Here is a 15,848-nt window from a genome sequence, read left to right on the forward strand (position 1 = left end):
GACCTGAGACAGGCGCTGCCATGCTGAGAGCAGAGCTGCTCACTGCCCCGGGTGCAGCAGAATCAGCTGGGGGACTCATCAAATGAGATGCCCAGGTCCCACCCCCAGAGTTTTTTCACTCAATGTAGGCCAAATAACTTGCACGTTGAACGAGTTCCCAAGTGGTACAGACGTTACTGGTCCAGGGATGACACTCTGAGAACCAGCGATGCAGGCCTGAGAATGGGCTGGGTGGGGAGACGCTGGAGAAGGGCCCGCAGTTCACGCTGTCCGTGGCCCTGGGTCTCAGACTGGTCACTGTGTCAGAAAACTTCCTGTGACAAATGAAGTGCTGGCTTAGACGAGTATTTTATTTTCTTTCCGCCTATCATAAAAATTGTTTCCTACATAGCATGGGACTGAAAAGAATTCTAAGTTTCCTCTAATATGTAAATCTAAGTTAATTTTGACATTTTATTTAGAAAGGGGAATCTCGGGAGATTTCCGTTTGTTTTTTAAGCAAATGCATCCGTGTGCTGTCATGTCACCACTGTCCTGTAGATTAAAATGAACACCCTCTATATTCCACTTGAACGAATTTTCTTCAGTGAAGGAGAGTAGGCTCAAACCTCATTAATTATTCTCTCTCATATCAAAGAAAAAGCCCCTTAAATATATGGTTTCCTAATCTTCAAAATGGAAATACCTAGCATAGAATTTCCAGAGTCCTTAAAAAGAAACCTGGATTCTTAAGGAAAGGGTTTGTAGCCCTGTTCCATCCTTCCTTTATAACTGAGTTGGTTTGAGTTCAGTTTCCACGAAGACACAGATGTGGATTTACTTAGAAAGAAATCCCCTTTGAAAGGAAACACCACATGAGCCAACTGACTTGAACTGTATCCCACCACTCCTCTGCCATTTTTATTTGGTGATTTTTTGAGGTACCTTTTGCTAGAAAGGACCTGTCCTCGTGTCTGACGAGGTTGCTCATATCGAAGCTGAAGCTGCCGCTGCCTCCACCACTGTGGAGCTTCACACGCTGGCTGCACCAGCGACGCAGCCGCCCATGAGCAGTCAGGGGCCCCTTGGAGGACTTGCTGCCGCTGGCGGTTCTGAGCCTCGGTGGCTGGCTACAGCTGTCGGCCGGCGGGAGTGGCCTCCCCAGGTGCTTCCCGATGCCCACTGCACAAGCTGTACTGCCCAGAACGCCTCTCCAGTTTTGCCTATGCTCTGCCCCCCAAAACTGGACTCCCGCAGTCACTCCCCTTCTCCCTGAGGTGCTGTTACTGTGTCCTGCCACACAGCTGCACTATTTTATGTCTGCTCAGATGTGCTCTGTGGTCCTGAGGATACCTTGGAGGTAACCAGGTGACTGTGATTGTTGCATCTCTTAGGGGGACCCATTCTGACAAAGCCAGGAGCCTAAGGATGCCTTCAGTGGTCAAGCACAGATTTGGGTATTGTGGTGGTGCCAAAGGAACCGTTCTGGGTTAGCACAAAGATACAGCTGGCCTCTAGAATGTTCTCTACTTCTTTGCCCATCATAGTCCATCTACTGTTATTGCATGGCCCCACAGGAACAGGTGGAGAGACCCTGTGTGTCTCTGATGACAGTCTTGGCTCAAGGTAAGAGCCAGCGTGTGAGGCTGACCATTCCCCTGCCAATGCTTTGGCTTCACCCCTTGCTCTGTGTATCTTCTTGGAGGTTCACTGCCAGAGCCATCATCAGAACTCGGCCATCTCAGGAGCCCTTGGTGACATCTGCAAACACTGGGGCTGGTAATAGTTCCCAGAGCGCCTGTAGCTGACTCCAGCACTGGTTTCCAGCTCTCTTACTGTGGTTTGCATGAACTGTATCCAAAAACCTGGATCTAACGGCCTATGCAGGTTAACATCTTTGGTATGAAATTTGATGGACATGTTTCCATAAAAGCTGACCTAAACAGCCTTGTCATCCAAAAATAACCCAACTTGTTTTTAACATATAACCTAACTTTTAACTTGGGCTTCCCTGGTGGCGCAAATGGTAAAGAATCTACCTGCAATGCAGGAGACCTGGGTTCGATCCCTGAGTTGGGAAGATTCCCTGGAGGAGGGCATGGCAACCCACTCCAGTATTCTTGCCTGGAGAATCCCCATGGACAGAGGAGCCTGGCGGTCTGCAGTCCATGGGGTCATGATGAGTCAGACATAGCTGAGTGACTAAGCACAGCAAGCATTTTTAACTTGTTTCTTTTGGCATTTAAGATTATGTAGGACCTACCAGAACTAGAGCTTTTAACATGTTTATAAGGTTCAGGAAGCTCCTGGCTCTTTTTACAAGGGACCATATAGTGAAGTTTTTGATGAAGTTTCATGAATTGATGCTGTAACCTTCACCAATACATTAATAATATATCATTATATATAACATATTAACTATAATTACTATAATATAGTATAATATAATAATATACTATAATAGTTACTCCATAATAATTATTACTATAAAATATATATGAAATACCATATATAAATTTATATGTAACTGTTACATATTATTACAGTTGTGATTAAGTGCTTTTTGTACATTATCTAACTTACCCTGGGAGGTGATAATTTTTACTCCCTTTGTGAAATATAGTTCAGAGAAATTAAATAACTTGGTCAAGGTCACATAACTAATTAGTTGCAGAGAGGAAACAAAAATCCAACCTCATTAGTTATTTTCTCTTACATCAAGGCTATTGATATTCCTTCAATATCTCTGAATCACACTTTCCTTATCTGCAAAATGTAAACACTGCAAATAAGAGGAGCTTCCCAGGTGGCGCTAGTGGTAAAGAACACGTCTGCCAATGCAGGAGACATAAGAGACTCAGATTGGATCCCTGGGTCAGGAAGATTCCCTGGAGGAGGGCACAGCAACCCACTCCAGTATTCTTGTTTCAAAAATCCCATGGACAGAGAAGCCTGGCAGGCTACGGTCCCTGGGGTTTCAAAGAGTCAGACACGACGGAAGCAACTTAGCACGTCATGCACATAAGAGCCCACCTTCCAGACTCGGGACTGAGAACATCTCCCTGTGAGAATTTCTAGATGCACAGTGAATGTTCAGTACCATCAGTTGACTCTGAATGCATTCAAGGGCTATGACTTGTAAATAACATTTGTGTAAATTTAACCATACACTGTAAAAGCAGTGTACTAATAAAAGAATGCTTTTCTGAATGCTTTTGTAAAGCTAAAGTGAATACCACCCCTCCCCCATTAATCTACATTCTCCATTAGGAGACTTGAATGTAATGTTTTTTTCAGATATCACATCTGTGTATCCTGCCTTGTCATACCCCCCTACTCTGCCATCTGCTTTGTCTGGGAGTGTTCCCTGGACTGGTTCTGTGAGATGTATTTCCAGGAATGAGGGGCAGGCTGTGAAGAGAAGAGCCCTGGCTTAGAAGTCAGACAACTCTAGTTGCTCAGCTTACCACAGTGAGCCTCAGTTTTCTGATCTTTAAAAAGATGGCATTTTTAAAAATAGGAAGGCCTCCTGGTTTCAGCTCTGATACATAAAAAGCTTGAAATCATCACTTGCTACAAGGGAAAAAGCTGAACAAGCTGAGTATCAGTGACTTCTCCTGGACTTATCAGAGAACTGAGGTCATAGGAAAAATTGTTGTTGTTCAGTCGCTCACTTGTGTACGACGCTTTGTGACCCCATGGACTGCAGCACACCAAGCTTCCCTGTCCTTCTCCATCTCTCGAAACTTGCTCAGACTCATGTCCATTGAGTCCATGATGCCATCCAACTATTTCTTCTTCTGTTGTCCCCTTCTCCTCCTGCCCTCAATCCTTCCTAGCATCAGGGTCTTTTCCAATGAGTCAGTTCTTCACATCAGGTGGCCAAATTATTGGAGCTTCAGCTTCAGCATCAGTCCTTCCAATGAATATTCAGGGTTGATTTCCTTTAGAATTGACTGGTTTGATCTCCTTGCAGTCCAAGGAACTCTCAAGATCTTCTCCAGCACCACAGTTCAAAAGCATCAGTTCTTCGGTGCTCAGTCTGATATCAACTCACATCTATACATGACTACTGAAAAAAATCATAACTTTGACTACGATTATACAGACCTTTGTTGGCAAAGTAATGTCTCTTCTTTTTAATATGCTGTCTAGACTTGTCATAACTTTTCTTCCAAGGGGCAAGCATCTTTTAATTGCATGGATGCAGTCACCATCTGCAGTGATTTTGGAGCCTCCCAAAATAAAATCTGTCCCTGTTTGAATTGTTTCCCAGGAAAAGCCATCACCCCTAAATCTTGAAAAACAGATGCATGTAGGGAATCATAACCAAGATCTGCTTATTGGGAACAGAAGCTGCCAGAGCCATAGACTGGAAGAAATGCTCAACGGGTAACTTGGAAGAATTGCTGGGAGCAGAGTTCTGGCCAGTGTGAGAGCGGGAACCTCCAGGGGCCACAGTCTTAGGGACCCCTCATATTTTTGTAGATTTTACCTCCTGGAACCCCAACAGGTCTTCTCATGGTAAAAAGCCAAGGAAAATTTTTGTGTTTCCAACAGGCTTGCAGGGGAAAATTAATCATTTTGAATAAGTGTTCGCCACCACAAAGACCTAAGAATTTATCAGAGCCTTAGCCGATAAGAGAAAGCCGATAAGATAAGAGCCTTAGCCTTAGGAGAAAAAGGGAAATGACCCAACCCCAGGCCCTTCTAGCCTTCCTGTCTCACCTAATGGGAAAACAAAAAGTTCAGAAACACCTGTGAAGGTCATATCCCAGGGATGGAGCTCACTGAAAGATAAACACAGAATGATAGAATGCTTCCACTGCCTCCTGGTGGACCCCATCATCTGGTGTCCAGTATAACAGTGCATTATGGCTAAAAGGGCTGCAAGCCACACAAACTACAATGAGTTTTTAGGGAAACCAAAGACGAAAAGAGAGACACAAACAAGTGTACTAATGGAAATTGAAGAGTCTGACACAGAGCAAATATCAAACATAGTCCCACTCCTATGGGCTAGTCCAGCCAGATTAACACAGAACCCCACACTAAAGGTTCTTAATACCCAAATAAGAGCCTGAATAAGAACTTCTCAACGAAAAATTACAAGTCATGCTGAGAGGAGGAGTTCAAGACTGGTTCAAAAGCTAGTTCTTTGAGGAGATCAATAAATTTAATAAACCTCTAGCCAGTTAACCAAGAAAAGTAAGAGAGAGAATATATATTACTAATATCAGAACAGGAGAAAGGATCATTATTACTGATCTCATGGACATAAAAGAAAATAAATTAATATTATGAACAACCCTATGCCCACATATAGACTAATTCCTTGAAAAACTCAAACTATACCACAACTCACACAAGGAGAAATAAATCATCTGATTAATGTCTGTTTTTAAAAAGTGAATCAGCAATTAATAACCTTCCAAAACAAAAAGCACCAAGTCCAGATGATTTCACTGATGAATTCTACCAACTATGTAAGGAAGAAATGATACCAATTCTCTACAATCTCTCCAGGGATTAGAAGCAGAGGTAATACATCAGAATTCATTCTTTGAGGCCAGCACTTCAACCTAATACTTCAACCAGATAAAGATATTATGAGAAAAAGAAACTCTAGACCAGCATCTCTCATGAACATAAATATAAAAATCCTAAACAAAATATTAGCAAATTGAATTAAACCATGCATGAAAAGAATTATACACCATGACCAAGTGGAATTTGTCCCAGGTAGGTAAGGCTGGTTCAACAATTAAAAATTAATTTATGTAAGCAACCACATCAAGAGGATAAGGAAGAAAATTTACATGATTATACCAATAGCTGTAGAAGAAGCGTCTGACAAGGTCCAACACTCATTCATATAAAAACTCTCAGCAAACTAGGAATAGAGGGGAACTTTCTCAACTTGATAAGAATATCTACAAAAACCTGTCCTAACCTAACATACTTAATGGTGAGAAACTGGATAATTTCCTCTTAAGATAAGGAAGAAGGCGAGAATGTCTCCTCTCACCACCCCAGTTCGACATTGTACTGGAAGTCCTAGCTTTAGTGCAATAAGACAAAAAAAGAGGAAATAAAAGGTATATAGATTGGGAAGGAAGAAATAAAACCATCTCTGTTTGTGGATGACATGACTGTCTATATGGAAAACTCCCAAAAAATCAACAGACATTTCCTGGAATTAATAAGTGATCATAGTATGGTTGCAGGATACAAGGTCAATATGAAAAAGTCAATTACTTTCTTATATGCTAGCAATGAATAATTGGAATTTGAAATTAAAACACAATATCATTTACAATAGCACCCAAAGAAGGAAATACTTATTTATAAATCCAGCAAAATATTCACAAGAGCTATATGCAAAAACTGAGAAGGTCTCAAGTCAATGCAAATGTAATCAGTGTTCCTGGATTGGAAAGTTCAATACTTTCAAGATGTTGATTCCTTCCAACTTGATCTATAGGTTCTGTAATCCCATTCAAAATCCCAGCAAACTGTTTTGTGAACATTGACCAACTGATTCTACACTTCCTGTGGAAAGGCAAATGACCTAGAATAGACAGGACAACAGTGAAGAACGGTGTTGGAGGACTGACACTACCCTACTTCAAGACTTACTATAAAACTGTAGTAATGAATACAGTGTGGTTTTGGTGAAAGGAAGAACACATAGATCAATGGAAAAAAGGAGAGAGCCCATAAATAGACCCCCATAGATATAGTCAACTGATCCACGATAAAGGAGTGAAGGCAATTCAGTGGAGCAAGGATATTTTTACTTGGTCAAGGATACTTTTACTTTAAATGGTACTGAAAAAATTGATCATTCATATGCAAAAAATAATAATAATCTAGACATAGAACTTGGAGAAGGCAATGGCACCCCACTCCAGTACTCTTGCCTGGAAAATCCCATGGATGGAGGGGCCTAGTAGGCTGCAGTCCATGAGGTCGCTAAGAGTCGGACACGACTGAGCGACTTCCCTTTCACTTTTCACTTTCATGCATTGGAGAAGGAAATGGCAACCCACTCCAGTGTTCTTGCCTGGAGAATCCCAGGGACGGGGGAGCCTGGTGGGCTGTCATCTCTGGGGCCGCACAGAGTCGGACACGACTGAAGCGACTTAGCAGCAGACATAGAACTTACATATTTCACAAAAATAAACCCAAAGTGGATCATGGACCTAAATGTGAAACTGTAAAACTTTCAGAAGATAAAATGGAAAAATTGATGAGTTTTTAGATATAACACCAAAAGCAAGATCCAGGAAAGAAAATATTGGTAAGTTGGATTTTATTTAAAGTAAAAAGTGCTCTGTGAAAGATTCAGTTAAGAGAATGAAAAGACAAGCTACAAACTGGGAGAAAGTAATTATAAAATACATGCTTAATAAAGGACTGCTATTCAAAATATTCAAAAAAAAATTCAAATATATATTCAAAATATACTTAGAGCTCAATCATAAGAAAGCAACTCAGTTAAATGGCAAAATATCTAAAAAGATAGCTCATCAAGATATACAGATGGCAAATAAGCATATGAAAAGAAGCCCATCATCATTTGTCATTAGGGAATTACAAGTTAAAACAATAACTTGCAATTAGTTACCAATATAAGGGTATTATAATGGCTCAAATCTAACAATACCAAATGCTGACAAGGATGTGAAGCAGCAGGAACTCTTTGCAACTCCCACTGAGTGGGAATGCAAAATGATAAAACCACTGTGGAAAGCAGTTGGGCAGTCTTCCACAAAGCTAAATGCATATTATTTATATGCATATAAATATATGTATATATTTATAAATATATTATTTATAAATAACATTATTTATATAGTATATCATTATTATTATATACTATAATAATAATTATTATTATAGCAAGGTTGCAGGACACAAGGTCATAGTATATTATTCACTAGGGATTTACCCGATTGGACTGAAGACCTACCCTCACACAAAAAGCTGCATGAAAATATTTACAGCACCTTTATTCATAATCACCCCAAACTGGAAACAATCCAGATGTCCTTTAAAACAGGGATCCTCAGCTCCCACGATCTAGTGTCTGAGCTGGAACTGATGTAATAATAAAGAAATGAAGCGCACAATAAATGTAACGCGCTGGAGTCATCCTGAGATCACCCCCACCCCCTCCCACCTTCTGTCCATGGAAAAACTGTCCTACATAAAACCAGTCCCTGGTACCAAAAATCCTGGGTTCTGCTGCTTTAAAATGTGGCTAAATGAGCAAACTGTGGCACCTCCGTACAATGGAATGTTGGTCAGCAGAAAAAGATTTAAGCTATCGAGTCCCAAAAAGACACCGAGGAACAAGCCAATATGAAAAGGCTACATACTGATTCCAGTTACATGACATCCAAATGCAAAAGCAAACAAAAGAAGCTGCTCAGGGAAGGAAAAGGATAAGTCTGCTGCTGCTGCTGCCAATTCGCTTCAGTTGTGTTCGACTCTTTGCGACCCCATAGACAACAGCCCACCAGGCTCCCCTGTCCCTGGGATTCTCCAGGCAAGAACACTGGAGTGGGTTGCCATTTCCTTCTCCAATGCATGAAAGTGAAGAGTGAAAGTGAAGTCGCTCAGTAGTGTCCGACTCTAAGTGACCCCATGGACTGCAGCCTACCAGACTCCTCTGCCCAAGGATAAGTCTAAGCAAGTGAAATGGGTATTTTAAGGCCATAGAATTGATCTGTGTGGTACTGTAATTTTGGATTCAAGATATTATGCATTTGTCAAACCCCTTATGATTATACAGTGGAACTGAGAAATAGATTTAAGGGCCTAGATCTGATAGAGAGAGTGCCTGATGAACTATGGAATGACGTTCGTGACATGGTACAGGAGACAGGGATCAAGACCATCCTCATGGAAAAGAAATGCAAAAAAGCAAAATGGCTGTCTGGGGAGGCCTTACAAATAGCTGTGAAAAGAAGAGAAGCGAAAAGCAAAGGAGAAAAGAAAGATATATAAGCATCTGAATGCAGAGTTCCAAAGAATAGCAAGAAGAGATAAGAAAGCCTTCTTTAGTGATCAATGCAAAGAAATAGAGGAAAACAACAGAATGGGAAAGACTAGAGATCTCTTCAAGAAAATCAGAGATACCAAAGGAACATTTCATGCAAAGATGGGCTCGATAAAGGATAGAAATGGTATGGACTTAACAGAAGCAGAAGATATTAAGAAGAGATGGCAAGAATACACAGAAAAACTGTACAAAAAAGAGCTTCACAACCCAGATAATCACGATGGTGTGATCACTGACCTAGAGCCAGACATCCTGGAATGTGAAGTCAAGTGGGCCTTAGAAAGCATCACTACAAACAAAGCTAGTGGAGGTGATGGAATTCCAGTTGAGCTATTCCAAATCCTGAAAGATGATGCTGTGAAAGTGCTGCACTCAATATGCCAGCAAATTTGGAAAACTCAGCAGTGGCCACAGGACTGGAAAATGTCAGTTTTCATTCCAATCCCAAAGAAAGGCAATGCCAAAGAATGCTCAAACTACCGCACAATTGCACTCATCTCACACGCTAGTAAAGTAATGCTCAAAATTCTCCAAGCCAGGCTTCAGCAATATGTGAACCGTGAACTTCCTGATGTTCAAGCTGGTTTTAGAAAAGGCAGAGGAACCAGAGATCAAATTGCCAACACCCACTAGATCATGGAAAAAGCAAGAGAGTTCCAGAAAAACATCTATTTCTGCTTTATTGACTATGCCAAAGCCTTTGACTGTGTGGATCACAATAAACTGTGGAAAATTCTGAAAGAGATGGGAATACCAGACCACCTGATCTGCCTCTTGAGAAATTTGTATGCAGGTCAGGAAGCAACAGTTAGAACTGGACATGGAACAACAGACTGATTCCAAATAGGAAAAGGAGTACGTCAAGGCTGTATATTGTCACCCCGCTTATTTAACTTATATGTAGAGTATATTATGCGAAACACTGGACTGGAAGAAACACAAGCTGGAATCAAGATTCCCGGGAGAAATATCAATAACCTGAGATATGCAGATGACACCACCCTTATGGCAGAAAGTGAAGAGGAACTCAAAAGCCTCTTGATGAAAGTGAAAGTGGAGAGTGAAAAAGTTGGCTTAAAGCTCAACATTCAGAAAATGAAGATAATGGCATCTGGTCCCATCACTTCATGGGAAATAGATGGGGAAACAGTGGAAACAGTGTCAGACTTTATTTTTCTGGGCTCCAAAATCACTGCAGATGGTGACTGCAGCCATGAAATTAAAAGACACTTACTCCTTGGAAGGAAAATTATGACCAACCTAGATGGCATATTCAAAAGCAGAGACATTACTTTCCCAACAAAGGTCCGTCTAGTCAAGGCTATGGTTTTTCCAGTGGTCATGTATGGATGTGAGAGTTGGACTGTGAAGAAGGCTGAGCACCGAAGAATTGATGCTTTTGAACTGTGGTGTTGGAGAAGACTCTTGAGAGTCCCTTGGAGTGCAAGGAGATCCAACCAGTCCATTCTGAAGGAGATCAGCCCTGGGATTCCTTTGGAAGGAATGATGCTAAAGCTGAAACTCCAGTCCTTTGGCCACCTCATGCGAAGAGTTGACTCATTGGAAAAGACTGATGCTGGGAGGGATTGGGGGCAGGAGGAGAAGGGGACGACAGAGGATGAGATGGCTGGATGGCATCACTGACTCGATGGACGTGAGTCTGAGTGAACTCCGGGAGTTGGTGATGGACAGGGAGGCCTGGCGTGCTGTGTTTCACGGGGTCGCAAAGAGTCAGACACAACTGAGCGACTGATCTGATCTGATCTGATCTGATCTGATCTGATTGAACTGTGTAGCACAAAAAGCAGACCTAAAAGTATGCAAATTTTAAAAAATCATTTTGGAGGTTGGGGAATCCCAGGGAGAAATGCAGATGGTGAAGAGAAAGTGCATCACAAGTTTATGAAACAACCTCATTGAAGGAAATTAGGGGGAAATGTGCTGTTCTGGGTACCTTTGGAAACCTTTGCTTGTTTGTTCAGTCACTAAGTCATGTCAGATTCTTTGTGACCCCATGGAAGCATGCCAGGCTTCCCTGTCCTTCACTATCTCCCGGAATTAGCTCAAACTCATGTCCATTGAGTCGGTGATGCCATCCAACCATCCCATCCTCTGTCACCCCCTTCTCTTGCATCAGAGTCTTTTCCAATGAGTCGGCTCTTCCCATCAGGTGGCCAAAGTATTAGAGCTTCAGCTTTAGCATCAGTTCTTCCAATGAATATTCAGGGTTGATTTCCTTTAGGATTGACAGGTTTGATCTCCTTGCTGTCCAAGAGACTCTCAAGAGCCTTCTCCAGCACCAAATTTCAAAAGCATCAAATTCTTCAGTGCTCAGCCTTCTTTATGGTCCAGCTCTCACATTTGGTCCAGCTCTCACATCCATACATGACTACTGAAAAAACCATAGCTTTGACTATACTGAACTTTGTCGGTAAAGTAATGTCTCTGCTTTTTAATATACTGTCTAGTTTTGTCATAGCTTTCCTTCCAAGGAACAAGCATCTTAATTTCATTCCTGCAATCACTGTCCACAGAGATTTTGGAGCCACCAAAGATAAAATCTGTCACTGTTTCTACTTTTTACCCATGTATTAGCCATGAAGTGATGGGACTGGATGCCATGATCTTAGTTTTTTGAATGTTAAGTTTTAAGCCAGCTTTTTCACTGTCCTCTTACACCCTCATCAAGAGGCTTTTTAGTTCCTCTTCACTTTCTGCCATTAGAGTTGTATCATCTGCATATCAGAGTTTGATGATATTTCTCCTGGCAATCTTGATTCCAGCTTGTGATGCATCCAGCCCAGCATTTCACATGATGTTCTCTGCATATAAGTTAAGTGAACAGGGTGACAGTATACAGCTTTGATGTACTCATTTCCCACTTTTTAACCAGTCCATTGTTCCAGTTCTAACTGTTTATTCTTGACCTGCATACAGATTTCTCAGGAGGCAAGTAAGGTGGTCTGGTATTCCCATCTCTTGAAGAATTTTTCATAGTTCATAGTGATCCACACAATCAAAGGCTTTAGCATAGTCAATGAAGCCAAAGTAGATATTTTTCTGGAATCCCCTTGCCTTTTCTATGATCCATCAGATGCTGGCAATTTGATCTCTGGTTTATCTGCCTTTTCTAAAGTCAGCTTACAAGATACGATGTTGTACACATCTGGAAGTTCTCAGTTCACATACTGTTGAAGCCTGGCTTGGAGAATTTTGAGCATTAGTTTGCTAGCATGTGAAATGAGTGCGATTGTTCAGTATTTTGAACATTCTTTAGTATTGCCTTTCTTTGAGATTAGAATGAAAACACCTTTTCCATTCCTGTAGCCACTGCAGAGTTTTCCAAATTTGCTGGCATATTAAGTGCTGCACTTCAACAGCATCGTCTTTTAGGATTTGAAATAGCTCAGCTGAAATTCCATCACCTCCACTAGCTTTGTTCTTAGTAATGCCTCCCAAGGCCCACTTGACTTCACACTCCAGGATGTCTGTCCCTAGGTGAGTTGACCATACCATCATGGTTATCTGGGTCATGGAGATCTTTTTTATATAGTTCTTCTGTGTATTCTTACTACCTCTTCTTGATATCTTCTGCTTCTGTTAGGTCTGTACCATTTCTGTCCTTTATTGTCCCGTCTTTGCATGAAGTGTTCCCTTGTATCTCTAATTTTCTTGAAGAGATCTCTAGTCTTTCCCATTCTATTGTTTTCCTCTATTTCTTGCATTGTTCACTTAAGAAGGCTTTCTAATATCTTCTTGCTGTTCTCTTGAACTCTCCATTCTCCTTTGCCTCGTGCTTCTCTTCTTTTCTCAGTTATTTGTTAGGCCTCCTTGGACAATCACTTTGCCTTCTTGCATTTCTTCTTCTTGGGAATGGGTTTGGTCACCACCTCCTGTACAGTGTGACAAACCTCCATCCATAGTTCTTCAGGCATTCTGTCTACCAGATTTAATGCCTTGAATTGACTTGTTACTTGTTACCTGCAATGTGTAATCATAAGTGATTTGATTTTGGTCATACCAAAATTTATGTTTGAATTTTGCAATAAGGATCTGATGATGTGAGCCATAGTCAGCTCCAGGTCTTGTCTTTGCAAGACAAGAATATAATCAATCTGAATTCAGTATTGACCATCTGGTGATGTCCATGTGTAGAGGCTTCTCTTGTGTTGTGTTGTTGGAAGAGGGTGTTTGTTAGCCTTTGCCTGTTACTCCAGGTATCTCTTGACTTCCCACTTTTGTATTCCACTAACCTGTGATGAAAGGGCATCTTGTGTGTGTGTGTGTGTGTGTGTGTGTTAGTTCTAGAAGGTCTTGTAGGTCTTCACAGAATTGTTCTACTTCAGCTTCTTTGGCATCAGTGGTTGGGGCATAGACTTGGACCACTGTGATGTTGAATGGTTTGTCTTGGAAACAAATTGAGATCACCCTACCTTTGGAAACTAGAGGAGTCCATAAGATGAAGGCAATAGGAGCTGCACGTGATCACTTGTTGACAAGGTTGTTTCCCATGGGCTATGGGTTAAAAAATTTTGATGGTCCTATTTATGTGTACTGGGATGGACAACTCTGTAAATCAGTGAAAAATGGCAGGAGTGGGAGTTTACAGATTTTTTTTAAAAGCGGAGGAAGTTAGGAAAGAAGTAGGAAGTACACACAATAATATGTGTGAACACCTTTGTGCCTAGAAGGTATTATTATTTTACATAAACTTATGCCCTGAAGGTATTATTTATTATGCATAAAGTATTATTACTTTCACATTATTTCCTGCATAATTTGAACCGTGTTCTTCAGCAGCAAGAGACAAATCCAAAAGCTCAGAACTTTTTCAGATACAGTTTTTAACAAATGTGTCTGTCTTCTGAAGTGCTCATTTAATTCTTCTAGACAGGTTCAGTTGTATTTCTGTAGGAGCTGTGTACATCAGAGCAGCTTATCATAAATACCTAAAGCAAAGGAAATAGGTTATTAAGAAAATAAAGTTGATTAGCCATCTGTATGTCTTCTTTGCAGAAATGTCTGTTCAGGTCTTCTGCCCACTTTTTGATTGGATTGTTCATTTTTCTGGTATTGAGTTGTATGAGCTGCTTGTATATTTTAGAGAGTAATTCTTCATCAGTTGTTTGTTTGCTATTATTTTCTCCCATTCTGAGGGTTGTATTTTCACCTTGCTTATAGTTTCCTTCATTGTGCAAAAACTTTTAAGTTTAATTAGGTCCCATTTGTTTATTTTTGTTTTTATTTCCATACTCTAGGAGGTAGGTCACAGAGGATCTTGCTGTGATTTATGTCAGAGAGTGTCCTGCTGATGTTTTCCTCTAAGAGTTTTATAGTTTCTGGTCTGAGATCTAAGTCTTTAGTCCATTTGAGTTTATTTTTGTGTATGGTGTTAGAAAGTGTTCTACTTTCATTCTTTTACACATCGTTGACCGTCATCAAAAAGTCTACAAACAATAAATGCTGGTGAGAGTGTGGAACCCTCTTACACTGTTAGTGGGAATTCAAACTGATACCGCCACTATGGAGAACAGTGTGGAGATTCCTTTAAAAATTAGGAATAAAACTACCATATGACCCAGCAATCCCACTACTGGGCATATACCCTGGGGAATCCAGAATTGAAAAAGATACATGTACCCCAATATTCATTGCAACACTATTTACAACAGCCAGGACATGGAAGCAACCTTGACAGATTGAATGGATAAGGAAGTTGTGGTACATATACACAATGGAATATTACTCAGCCATAAAAGGAACACATTTGGGTCAGTTCTAATGAGGTGGATGAACCTTGAGCCTATTACACAGAGTGAATAGGCTATGTCTATCCACAGAAAGAGAAGGACAAATACCATATATTAATGCATATGTACAGAATCTAGAAAGATGGTACCAACGATCCTACGTGCAAGGCAGCCAAAGGAGACACAGATGTAAAGAACATTCTTTTGGACTCAGTGGGAGAGGGAGAGAGCTGGTTGATTTGAAAGAATAGCATTGAAACATATGCATTCCCATGTATAAAACAGTAAGCAGTGTGAGTTTGGTGTGTGACTCAGGGCACCCAGAGCCGGTGCTCTGTGACAACCTGGAGGGTCTGGGCGGGGAGGGAGGTGGGGATGCTCGGGATGGGGGGACACAGGAATGCCTACAGCCAATCCATACTGATGTGTGGCAGAAACCACCACAATACTGTAAAGTAGTTGTCCTCCAACTAAAACAAATAAATTTTTAAAAAAGAAAATATACTGTTAACTGCTCCTAGGTGATGCCAAAACATGTGAGTAGAAAATAGGAAAGGTCTGATATTTTGTTTGAGATACTGCTTAATATCTGAAAGTTTCAGACACATTTTTCTTTATTTATTTACTTTTTGGTCCTTTTTTTTAATTGTGAGAAAACATATATAAGATGAAATTTAATGTTTTAAAATATACAGTTCAGTAGCATTACAGACATGCATGTTGTTGTACCAACACCACCATTCATGTCCAGAATTTCAACTTCTCCAACTGGAACTCGCAACCCATTAGACAGTAACTTTCCATTCCCTCCTTCCCATCCTTGGCAATAACCATTCTACCTCTGTCTCTGTGAATCTGACTACTCTTGGTATCTCATATACATGGAATCCTACAGAATTTGTCCTTTGCCCCTGGATTATTTCATGTAGCTTAGTTTCTTCAAGAATCACTTACATTGTGGCACGTTTCAGAATTTTTTTTTAAAGGCTAAATAATGTTCCATTGTACGTATAGACCTAGAACTTTGTAGTTTTCCCTCACAGAGATCC

The 15,848-nt window shown here is 40.8% G+C and overlaps 1 protein-coding gene across 6 annotated transcripts in view; it reads left to right on the forward strand.

The window, feature by feature from the left end:
• Positions 1 to 15,848, forward strand: part of RNF175 (ring finger protein 175) — a 66,179-nt gene that overhangs the window by 14,242 nt on the left and 36,089 nt on the right. The gene's annotated exons all lie outside the window — the stretch shown is intronic.

The sequence above is a fragment of the Bos indicus genome, chromosome 17, assembly GCF_029378745.1.
Source record: "Bos indicus isolate NIAB-ARS_2022 breed Sahiwal x Tharparkar chromosome 17, NIAB-ARS_B.indTharparkar_mat_pri_1.0, whole genome shotgun sequence".
Classification (NCBI taxonomy): Eukaryota; Metazoa; Chordata; class Mammalia; order Artiodactyla; family Bovidae; genus Bos; species Bos indicus.